Source organism: Prionailurus viverrinus, chromosome C1 (assembly GCF_022837055.1).
Source record: "Prionailurus viverrinus isolate Anna chromosome C1, UM_Priviv_1.0, whole genome shotgun sequence".
Taxonomy (NCBI): Eukaryota; Metazoa; Chordata; class Mammalia; order Carnivora; family Felidae; genus Prionailurus; species Prionailurus viverrinus.
In genome coordinates, this window is record NC_062568.1 from 208,455,916 (window position 1) to 208,468,094 (window position 12,179).

General features: G+C 39.6%; 1 protein-coding gene across 1 annotated transcript in view; it reads left to right on the forward strand.

Annotated features, from left to right (window-relative positions):
* Window positions 1-12,179, forward strand: part of RERE (arginine-glutamic acid dipeptide repeats) — a 422,701-nt gene that overhangs the window by 107,794 nt on the left and 302,728 nt on the right. The window lies entirely within an intron of this gene.

Consider the following 12,179-nt stretch of genomic DNA (forward strand, 5'->3'; position numbering starts at 1 on the left):
CTGAGGAGAGAAATGGAGGCCGTAACAATGATAACCTTTGGTAAAACAGAGGTTTCTAACTTGAACTGACACGTACTTAAGGTCTTGTGTGTTAGCCACTCTTAACGAATGCATTTACTGTTGAAGCTGGGAATACAGACTTGGATTATAGTTTAGCAGATTTCTTGTAGTGCTCTAAAAATGGATTATTTTTAGTTTAAAGTTTTGCTGCAAGCCCTTTCCCACCACTTAATTGACTCTTCAGTCACCACTTGCAGCCCACATGTCAGCATTCCCACGGACGCTAAACACACACAATATAGTCGACACAATGGTGGGTTCTCTGGGAATTACTGGACTCTTTTTCTGTCACTTTTAATGCTGGACGTGGGATCCATTCTGGTTTCCTTCCAGTTCTCTAATGGAGATCTAGGGGGTGTATGTCTGCCTTCTTTCAAAGTTTATCCCTAACAGCTCTTGGTGGTCATTGTAAAACATCCATCTGAAACCTAACAGATTGAGAATGGAATAGATGTCCTAGTATTTGGTTTGCTGCTGCCTGATGATACTTTTGTTTGAGTCACTGAATACTTTCAAAGCATAACCTTTAGAAGTGTGTTCCCACATCTTACTTTGCCACTTGGCACATTTTGTTCTAACAAACCAGAAGCAAATTTTTGTTTCATGAGAAACTCCTTGCCAAACTTTAATTTAGGTCTTCTTAGAGGATTATTAATGAACCTGTGCAGTGGATGTGGACACTCTGTTGACAAAACAATGGCATTAAGATTCAGCAGTGTGTGTTCTCAAAGACTAGGTGTGGCTTTTGGGAGATACTGAAAACCGCCACTGTTGTTAACCAAAGGATAAGCTTGTGATGCTTCTGCCTCTAACTAGTATTTGCAGCGTCCTCGATTTTCTATTTTATCCGTCTTATTCTCTTTTTTTTTTTTTTTTTTTTTTTTTGGTACCGTAATATATATTTGTGACAGTGAAAACAAACATAGATTCTAACAATAGCAGAATGGTGACATTTGATTTTCCCCCTTCCTTTCTACTTTTCTATGTTTTCTATACTTTCTACAATTCTTTTACAATTAAATGGGGAAAATAAGCTTTAAAATATGGACTAACAAATACATTTCTAATATTTGAGTGTATGTAATTTGTCTTTAATTCTATGTTATGTTGTTATTTAGGTGATATCTTTTTTTTTTTTTTTTTTTTTTTATGAAATTTATTGACAACTTGGTTTCCATACAACACCCAGTGCTCATCCCAAAAGGTGCCCTCCTCAGTACCCATCACCCACCCTCCCCTCCCTCCCACCCTCCCCTCCCTCCCACCCTTGTCTTATTCTCTTTTTAAAAAAGCATTTGGCTGGTTATGGAGTATAACTTTGAATAAATCAATGGGTAAAATGCCAAACATTGTTTAAACAATCATGTTCAGTTCTTTGAAGCTAGATAATATATCTGTACTTTTGCTTTCATAGCATTTTTAAAAAGCAGTTACTTCAGTGTTTCTCATTTGTGAATACTAAAGTTTTTGTGATTGAATTTGGTTGTTATATCATTTATTTTTTTATTTCTTATGATGGTTTTCCTTCCTTTTTCCTCTTTAAAAAATTGCGATTATTATTATGGAATGTCTAAATTTCAAGAGTCTTTTGCTAGCAGGTAGCAAAATGTAGTACAACTTTCTCTGTGAAGAAAAAGAGATTTCAGCTCTGATGCCTGTGTCTTCAAATGATTGCCGGTTCCTTTGGTTAGATTTTCTTTCTTTCTTTTTTTTTAATTTGAAGTTCTGAAATTTACAACTCAGTTCACCAGGTGATCAAAAGCACACCAGAAAATGCTAATGGTGTGTGTCAGTAAATTTTTCAAAAGAAGTAGTTAAATTCTTTCAGCAGTATTGTTAACATTCACTTTAATTTTATCTAGGGTAATGTAAGTATATGGACTTAAAGAATCAAATGTGTTACAAGATTTATTTTTTCATAAAAATTTTTTTTAAGTTTATTTTGAGGGAGAGCGAGCGAGAGAGTGTGCTAGCAGGGGAGGGGCAGAGAGAGAGGGAGAGAGAGAATCCCAAGCAGGCTCTGTGTTGTCAGTGCAGAGCCCATCGAGGGGCTCCATCCCATGAACCTTGAGAACATAACCTGAGCCAAAACCAAGAGTCAGACACTGAGCCATCCAGGTGTCCCTTGTATTCATATTTTAAAGTACATATCTAGATACGATTTTCTGAGGAGTGCTTTTTAGAATTCAAATGGATTTTATTTTATTTTATTTTTTATTTTAGAGCAAGAGAGAGAGAGAGAGAGCTAGCGGTGGGGGGGGGGGCGTGGGGAGAGAAAGAGAGAGAAAGAGAATATCTTAAGTGGGTTTTGTGCTCAGCGCAGAGGCTGTTGCAGGGCTCAATTCCAAGACCCTGGGGTCATGATGCAAGCCGAAATCAAGAATCAGATGCTCAACTGACTGAGCCACCCAGCCACCCCTTGAATCCAAATGGATTTTAAATTGATAAGATACATATTATAATATTTGGATATTTTGCCTTAAATTTTTCATAATATAATATTTAATTCCATATAAATTGGAGTCCACAAATGATAAAGCATTTCTTTTTGGTTACCTGTTTAAACAAAGGATACATAAAGAATAGAATCATGAAATTGGATTTTTTGAAATAAAATATCTTTCAGGTTGGATATGTTATGAATTTCTTTTGCACTCTAATAGAATTTTAAAGATAGCTCCTTTTTAAAAGCAGAAATCGGGGCGCCTGGGTGGCCCAGTCGGTTGGGCGTCCAACTTCGGCTCAGGTCATGATCTTGCGGTCCGTGAGTTCAAGCCCTGCGTCGGGCTCTGTGCTGACAGCTCAGAGCCTGGAGCCTGTTTCAGATTCTGTGTCTCCCTCTCTCTCTGCCCCTCCCCTGTTCATGCTCTGTCTCTCTCTGTCTCAAAAATAAACGTTAAAAAAAAATTTAAAAAATAAAATAAAAGCAGAAATCAACCATTTTGTCAGAGATTAAAAACTTTTTAAATTAATCCTCATTGGTGTGATTTCTTAACAAAACTTGCCATTATAATGTTTGGTTTCTATTTAGTGTCATGAATGAGGTGATCAATAGAAAAAAATATATAAAAATGTCAAGTATCAATCTTAATCCAGCTGCTAATAGTTGCTATGTAGCTGTTTTAGCACTGGTTACTATGGTTTTTCTTTAGCCTTTATAAATTATCACAAAAGATGAACTGTTCCTCCTACTGCACTCACTGAATTAGCTCTTCTTTAATGTTGAAGGATAGCTAGGAAGATTTATGGTTCAGACTTCATAACAAGTCTTATTTTAGGATAATGTGCTTTTCTAGTTTGTTTAGGCACCTTTTTGGCCTTTTCCCCAGGAACATTAATCCTTGGCTGGAAAGAATAAACTCTGGTCCTCCATAATATACCTGACTGCAAACTGCAACCATAAAGCCTTAGACTCTTAAAACAAACATTTTCAACCTTATAGCACCGACTTCCTGTTTTTAAAGCTTTTCTGACCTTCCTGAGAAAAGACCAGTACAGCTATGGTTACATCCTGTGGTTATTATCATTAAAAAAAAACAACACAAAACCAAAGAACTATTGAATTTTTCTAAAGCCCTTGAGTATAAAAGTGATTAATGCACCAAAAAATGTAAATAGCGTTGGACTCATGTCTGATCTTTGCTAGGCTTTCAATAAAAGATAATAGAACCAGGTCAGCTTTTAATGCGTCTCTGTTTGTTCAACGTCTGCTACAATTGGAATGTCAGGAAAATCTCACATTAAAAGGATCTGCCGTATTCTGGAGAGATTGTAAAAGAAGCATTTGGCAGTCATTTCCTTTCACTTGTGAGAAAGAACATGCTTTACATTATAATTGTTTAAGCATACCAGAGTCTGGTAGGGCTCTCATATTTTTCATTGTAGAGTTAGCTTGCTCTGCAGACTGGAGAGGATGATCAGTGTTTAGGTTTTATTGTTAGAATTAATCAAATGATGTAAACGTTAGAAGTTAGCCCATGTCTTCCTTTGTACTAAGTTGTGTTTCCCGTAGCCCAAATATTTGCTTTTTCAAGTCAGTTAAAATTAAACTTGAATAGATGTTCAGAATTTGTCTTCACAATAATCTCACTCACCTCTAACCCCCTTCCTCCAAGAGAGAAGAAACCACCCTGTGTTGTTTAGGTCAAACATTCTTGAGACTGATGGCTTTTGATCTTTGTCTTAGCCAATGTTTGAGTGGATATTTTGAACTAGATAGAGTCTTTTGACATTTTCTAGAGAGAAGTGATTGAGTTTTAGGCAGAAAAGTACTGGATTGTTAACACTACCGGTGATGTGGAAACTGGCAAATTGTACTCATTTAATGTTTTGAAACATTTAAATTCGTATTTTTTCCTAATGTAGATGTTTGAGACTTTATTTTAAAAGGAGTTTAGTTTATTGGGGGCACATTACCAGAAAAAACATACATCAGAATTTTTTTTTTTGAAGAAGGGCAAAGCAGTGTTTTGGATTTGCAATAATAATAATTATTATTTTTAAAGTTTATTCACTTACTTTGAGACAGAGAGAGAGAGAGAGTGCAGGGGAGAGGCAGAGAGAGACGGAGAGAGAGAATCCCAAGCAGGCTTTGCATTGTCAGCACAGAGCCAAATGCAGGGTTCCATCTTACTAACTGTGAGATCATGACCTGAGCTGAAACCAAGAGTTGGACGCTTAACCAGCTGAGCCACCCAGGCGCCCCTGGATTTGTAATAATTATTTTAATTGCACAAATATATATCTGGTTGGTATTTTGAATTCTTGGTATAATGATTCCAGTTGGAGTTTTAGTTTTCTTAAGATTACTTCCAATAAACTTGCTTGGATATATCCCCACTGATTTTATCATATATTATCAGCTCAGAGTACATAAAGGGCCCTATTCAAAGCACCCTATCAAGGTTGTGAGTCCTTGAGCTGATTTCTTCCACAAAACTCTTTGTTTTCTTAATCTGTGATAATGAGAAATCTCTCTTCTTATCTAGGTTTCTGCTCTTCCGAAGTATTGCTTTATTGGAACATTATGATTTCATCTATACAATCTGAGATCACTAGTGTGTTTTAAAATAGAGATGAAAATGCCTGTGAGTGTTTTAAACATGTGCTGTCTTAGAAGTCTGTCTGTCTCCCAAGTTTCTTGAAGGCTTATTTCACACCCTTCATGCATTAGAGGGCTACGCTTGTCTGTTGACTCACTGTGTTGGAAGAGTCTGCTGGGAGCCCTACCTGGACCTGGTGCCCTCTGTTCTTATTCAAGCGGGATTGGGCGCTGCAAGCTTTGCCCGCCCTGCCCCCCACCCCCCGCCCCCCGCCCCCTGCCCCGTGAAGATGTTTTAATGATGTTGATAACGTTTGCACTTGATGAAGTAACTTATTTAAATACTTATTAGCAGTTTATCACTCAAATAGTTGTTTGGGACTATGGTAAGTGTAAAACAAAAAGGGAAGTTGTAATTAGCACCCAACCTTATTTAATGTTGTCCCTTTAATTTTGGAGAATGTGTTCTTTACAGTTTTACTAAAGTTTAGCTTCTTTGATTTTTAGAATCTGATGTTATTTCTAGTTATTTTTTAAGAGCATATCACGTAGATTCAAACAGTACCTAGGTTGAAATTAACTCATAAGTTTGATTCTTTTTTTAAAGTTTTTATTTTATGGCAGTAAGAACACTTAACAAGAGATCTAACCTGTTTTTTTTTTTTAATGTTTATTTTTGAGAGAGAGAGAGAGAGAGAGAGAGAGAGAGAGAGAGTGAGAGACAGAGAAAGCGTGCACAAGCAGGGGAAGGGCAGAGAGAGGGAGAAACTGAATCCGAAACAGGCTGCAGGCTCTGAGCTGTCAGCACAGAGCCAACGTGGAGCTCCAACTCATAAACCGTTGAGATCATGACCTGAGCCAAAGTTGGATGCTTAACAGACTGAGCCATCCAGGTGCCCCTCATAAGTTTTATTCTTAAATGTAGAAGAGTAAATAAAGGTAAATGTAAGTAAACGTAAATGTAAGTAAATGTAAAAGATTCTGGCATTAAAGACATAAGAGCTCACTTTCCCCTAATAATTTGGAGTATTTGCCTAATTAATACAAAATACGCTCCTGGTTCTCTGTGGATATAATTATCATCATCAACTTGATACAAGTTTTTATATATCTGTTTTTCAGCACTTTTATCTACAAAGAAACTATGTGAGTTGATCATGAAATGTTGGCTGAATAGAAAGTGATGTGATAAATAAATGGATAGGTAATTGGGTAGGAGAGTTATTTTAAAAATTCATATTAGTAAATACTGGACCTTGATTTGCATAAGACTTGCAAACTCTGGGTTAGATGATAGTTACCTATTATTTTTTTATTATCGCAGTTTTTTTTTAAGATTTTGGTTTTTAAAGCAGTCTCTACACCCAACGTAGTTGCACGCTTCACCGACCGAGCCATGTGCCCAATAGTTACCTGTTATTAAAATAGTGTGTCATTCAGTAGTGCTAAAAACTGAGAAGTATTTTATGTTCAATGTACTAATTCTGATATCACATACATTTCAGAATATAAATCATAATTTCCTTAAAAAAAAAAAGAAAAAAGCGGGGGGGGGGGGCGCGCCTGGGTGGCTCAGTCGGTTAAGCGTCCGACTTCGGCTCAGGTCATGATCTCACAGTCCATGAGTTCGAGCCCCGCGTCGGGCTCTGTGCTGACAGCTCAGAGCCTGGAGCCTGCTTCAGATTCTGTGTCTCCCTCTCTCTCTGACTCTCCCTCGTTCATGCTCTGTCTCTCTCTGTCTCAAAAATAAATAAACATTAAAAAAAAATTAAAAAAAAAAAAAGAAAAAAGGGCATGCTATTAATGCTTAACCAGGGCAATGAGAGTACTTGTGAAGTAAGGATTTTGTTGGGAAACCAGGACTTGTGGGAAAGAACATTTTGATTTGGTTTAGTATGATTTGAAAGTGTGTGGTGGAACCCAGAGAGCATTTGAAATGTGGACCTGTTGCTAAGAAGCAAGCCCAGGGCTGGAAAAATAAAATTTTGCAGTCAGTAACACAAAAACAGCTTGAGAGTACATCTTTTCGCTCATGAGAGATGCCAGAGTGTGATTAAGAAGACGGTAGACATTGGGGCGCCGGGGTGGCTCAGTTGGTTAAGCATCTGACTCTTGATTTTGGCTTAGGTTGTGATCTCATGGTTCACGCGTTGGAGCCCCACATTTGGCTCCACGCCGGTAGTGTGGAGCCTGCTTGGGATTCTCTCTCTCTCTCTCTCTCTCTCTCTCTCTCTCTCTCTCTCTCTCCCTGTCCCTCTCCCTCTCCCTCTCCCTCTCCCTCTCCCTCCCTCTCCCTCTCCCTCTCCCTCTCCCTCTCCCTCTCCCTCTCCCTCTCCCTCTCCCTCCCTCTCCCTCTCCCTCTCCCTCTCCCTCCCTCTCCCTCTCCCTCTCCCTCTCCCTCTCCCTCTCCCTCTCCCTCTCCCTCTCCCTCTCCCTCTCCCTCTCTCCCTCCCTCTCCCTCTCCCTCTCCCTCTCCCTCTCCCTCTCCCTCCCTCCCTCCCTCTCTGCTCCTCCCCCACTCTCTCTCTCTGTATCAAAATAAATAAATAAACTTAAAAAATAAAAAGAAGAGGCTAGATATTAACTACCTATAGTTAGGAGGAGTCATGGAAAGAAATAGAGAATGGATAGAGAAAGATAGACCCGGGGAGTGCGTAATGTCAAACTCAAACCACCAGAAATGCCGGTATGGAAACGGCTGTTGTTGGGAAGAGTATCAGTTGGTCTGGTTTTTTGGAGGGCAGGTTGGTTCATTCTCTTTAACTAAAAAGTGCATACTTGGGGCGCCTGTGTGGCCCAGTCAGTTGACTGACCATCAGACTCCGGCTCAGGGCGTGATCTCATGGTTGGTGGGTTCGAGCCCCACGTCAGGCTCGTGCTGACAGCTCAGAGCCTGGAGCCTGCTTCCGAGTTTGTGTCTCCCCCTCTCTCTGCCCCTTACCTGCTCGTGCCCTGTTTCTCTCTCCTCTCAAAAATAAACATTAAAACAAATAAAAATAATAAAAATTGCATACTTATTGAACTAGAGAGTTCTTCAGTATGGAAGTACTCACATATATGCAAAAAGATGCATATCGAAGTTTGTTGTGGCGATTAGGGACCTGTTAATTATGGCCCTCCCACACTGCGCAATTGTGTGCTGCTATAAAAGTGGTCTGCTGTAAAGTGAGAGAAGCAAGTTGCTATGTGGCATGGATGGTAGATTTCGTTTTCATGAATTAAAAATAGAATGAACCCCAGACAAATAGATGTATGTGTTTTTAAGTATTTGTGTGTGTTTGTATCCATGTGTAGTAAAGGAGAGCCTCGCTTCAGCTTGTTGAATGGAATTGTTTGGATTTCCTGGAGGAACATGTATTACTCTAATAATTTAAAAACATTCAAAGGGGCGCCTGGGTGGCTCAGTCGGTTAAGTGTCCGACTTCAGCTCAGGTCACGATCTCGCGGCCCATGAGTTCGAGCCCCGCGTCAGGCTCTGGGCTGATGGCTCAGAGCATGCAGCCTGCTTTGGATTCTGTGTCTCCCCCCCCCCGCCCCCGCCCCTCCCCTGTTCATGCTCTGTCTCTCTCTGTCTCAAAAATAAATAAATGTAAAAAAAAAAAAATTAAAAAAAAATAAAACATTCAAAAAAGCTTCAAAAAGAACTGTGTGTGTGTGTGTGTGTGTGTGTGTGTGTGTGTTTTAACTCTAAAGATTTTGTTAGGTGGTGCCACTTTGTGACTTGGAAAAGGAAAAGAAGGAGATGGTTTGCTTGAAATTATAACTTTATATTCTGTACAGTAATACAAACCTACCTGTCCTAGGACACTCTGCAAACAAAACTAACCATACTCAACTAACCCTTGAGTCACTCAGTGTTTGCTTGATTGACTTTTTTTTTTTTTTGACATTTTGACACTGGGGTGAGCTAAATTATTTGATGTGAATGATATTACTAGATAATGCTGTAGAAACGCATGTTGACTTGATAGAATCTAGGCAGATCTCATAGTTTTTGTTAGATGAATGTTACCTTTAAACTTTCATGTAAAAATTGCAGTCTCCGTCTCCTTTTGGTGGTCTTGGGGAGTGGTCCCAAACCACTTTCTTTAGAAGAGGTGGCCCAGAGTCTTGGTGGCTGTGACAGAAACAGAGTGGCAGAAAGAGTAAATGCAGTATAGTTGTTGGAAGTTTAGGGTCAGGAGTAGCCTGGGCCCTGTTCAGCTGGTGCCAAGGTCATACTTTACATTTCCCCTGTGTACCGTCCCGGTCATGGCTTTAATGTTAGTTTAACTAGACTTTCTATTTAATTATAACTGTTAGGGTAAAGTCAGATGTCAGCTCACTTGGCTGCATGCTGAGGCCTGTAGAATATGGAGTGCTTTGCTTCTAACCACATCTGTTGTCTCCTCTCATTATCTGTTAATGGTACTCAACTTGACAGGGTTGTTTTGATAAATGCGGGGCGTTCTAAAACATGGAGCTGGAATTTACATGGAACGGAACTCCGGACAAAAGGAACAAAAAAAGAGAAGGCCAGGGCGAAATCCTGTGGGAACCAAGAAGGGCCGAGTGGAATGTTGAAAATAACAATGAGGATTAATTTGGAGATGAGGGTGGGGTATATCTAATATTTTTAATTCATCTCACACATTCTTTCTTGCACCTTTTCACGTGCTTCTATGCACAACTTGTGAGAAATTGTTATTCTTATTGTAGTAACTCCCATTTTTCATCTATAGATCTCCTAATTTATAAGAGGGTTTAAAATGAATACTTGTTTGAGGAGTTGGAGAGGGTGATTTTGTCACGTTCTGTCACTGACTGGCAGTCCTCAGGTCAAAAGAACTCCTAGGAAGGCTTTCAAGTCAGGGAAATAGAGGTCTTTTAGAGAGAGAAAAAAAAAATGAAAAGAAAGAAAAGTTCAGCGTGAAAGAGAGGTGAGGATTATCTCGCTTGCCCCAGCAGAATTTTGCTTCTGCGTCAGAGAAGCATCGAAGACAAACCAGGGTACTGTGTGCTTTCACATTTTTACATTCTGTTTATGTTGCTCTCTGTATATGAGATTTAGTCATGTATCCAGCATACCCACTGCTGTTTGCCTCTTTCTTAAATGCCAGATAAGTAGAGAAAGAATTTGGCTTGAATAAATTAATGATGGCTTCTGTACCTCATTAACTCTTTAAAAAAAAAAAGTGTACCTTTCATATAGCACCCTGGTTGGGGTCTCAATGTTTTTAATGAGTTACCTTGGACACAATTATTTATATCTCTCTATATAAAGCAGGGATCAAAATCTTCCTTTTACCAGACTTTTCAAGGTTAATAAAAGAACTCCTATTTATTGTATAGATGCTACTTATCTGTGAGAGGCTTCTTTGAGCCAAGAACTATGCAGAGAATATGCAAAATGAATCAAACAGGATTGTTGCTGTCAGTTCACTTATTCATCCCACAAATCTGTATGCTCAACACTCCCGTATTTGATAATGAGCAAACATGTAGAACTTTCTCTAATGGAACTTGCGGTCTAGAGGGGTCTGCGAACATTAATCAGAAAATCACACCAATGAATTAGAAACGGAGATGTGCTCTTCAGGAGAGGAACACGGTTCTCCGGGAACTTAGAACAAAGGAAGTTGACCTAGAGTAGGGCCTCAAGGGAAGCTTCTCTGGCCAAGTGATGTTTGACCTGAGGTTTGAAGGAGGAGTAGGCTTTAAACTGTGTGTCTGTGGTGGGGAGCAGGGAGAATCTCGTGCTCTACTGGGAAGAAGCAGTCATGGTGTGTGCTAGAAATCGTGGTACCTTGGGGAATTTGAAAGACTGGCATAATGAGAGGTGGGGGACGGGGAGGGGATGCGACACAAGGACAAGAATCCCTGACAGACTAGGTACAGTATGAATTCAGGTTGTTCTCACCAGCCCTTTACAGCTTGGTGTAACCCAACGGTTTTTTAAAGGGTCTACAGGAAAAACAACCCTCTCCAGGCCCTGTTTGTGTCTAGATCTAGCTGGTTAGAAAATTGGAAGTGGGTCTGAGTACAGGAGTGGCTTTTGTAGCTAGGCTTCAGGGTCGATTTCATGGCTGACATGTATGGAGTGATCTCAGAGCACCTTGGTTATGAAGCAGATTTTCATCCGCAGCCCCCCCCCCCCCCCATGGTCTCAGTGAGGAATGGAGGGTGTTTAGTGGGGCTTGTAGTAGAGCCACGCTTGTGCTGTGTAGACCACCTCTGATTTGTATGATCACAGCCACCTTTCAGGGCAGTAGAGGCATCATGCTTCATCAGTTCTTGTTCTCAGTATGTGGACGGTGTTAGTGGTTCTAGATGCTGTTTCTGTCTCCTGTAGAATAACTTGATTTTTCTTTAAGAGAAATCAACAGAATGATGCTTACTTAAATAGCAAATGGGCATATCACTTTGGTTATCTGCCAGCAAGGCAGGACCCCCGGGTTCTCTCTATGCAGCCTCCTCTTGCCCCCTTTGAGAGACTTTGGTCTTACCATTTTGTCTGAATCTCTGACTATTGGTAAGAAGGTACCTAATAATTCAGTGACTTTATTGGGCTTTGGAAAGTCAAATAACCTTTAGGAAGCTATTTCAGATTCCAGTGAAACTTGCCTGGAAGGCAAAAGGTATACTATTAAAGATACCCAAAGAGATCATTTTAAATTTTGAGCTTATAACTTGCAAATTTGGGTTGACAGTGAGTTTAATACTTGTAATACTTTAAATTCATATGCTGTGGGAACGTGTTTTTAAGAATTTGCTATGGACTGTCTTATTTGAGACAAAAATGGTCTTGACCATTAACTAGCATAAATGTAGTTTAATGTTAATAAATTTTAGAAGGAAGGTGTATGTTTACCAGATTATGAGTGGGGAGGAAACTAACTTGAAATTAACAGTGGGTAATTCTGTTTAGATGCACATAACAATGGAATTAATGAGGCATCTGGGGTGGGTTATACGTTTATTTAAGGCCACGTGGCCAAGAATATGCATTTGTTTTGCTTCCTTATTAGGTGGATTTCAGTCAAGCCTAATTGAAGAAATGCCTTGTCTAGCAGAGGGAACTTTGTTTTCTTGGTGAAAA